Source organism: Habropoda laboriosa, unplaced genomic scaffold (assembly GCF_001263275.1).
Source record: "Habropoda laboriosa isolate 0110345459 unplaced genomic scaffold, ASM126327v1 scaffold1220, whole genome shotgun sequence".
NCBI lineage: Eukaryota > Metazoa > Arthropoda > Insecta > Hymenoptera > Apidae > Habropoda > Habropoda laboriosa.
Window position 1 is genome coordinate 156,981 of NW_017101298.1, and position 389 is coordinate 157,369.

The window sequence follows — 389 nt, forward strand, 5'->3', positions numbered from 1 at the left end:
CACAATTTTCCAAAGATTATTATACTTGCAATAATTCGAAAATTTAATTACTTAACTATTTTGTTGAATAAACGTACTAGTTAGTGTACTTCTTCTTTGGTTTCTTTATTATACAGTGGTTTTTCATTTCGTTTATAAAGGGTGTTCGGCAAATTGTAGTACTATCGGCAAGGAGGTGATTCCTCATAAAAGAAGTAAATGAAAATTGCAGAATAAAGTTTTTTGATTGTTTACCTAGTTTCCAAGAAAAATAATTTCGAATATGAAATCAGAATGCCAAATTTTTTCATTATTTCTCTGTATCCAATTCACCCTCGCAGTTGTCTCCACATTGCGACGAAACCTGTATATCTGCATTTGTTACTTATTCATTTATCTTTAATAAACAG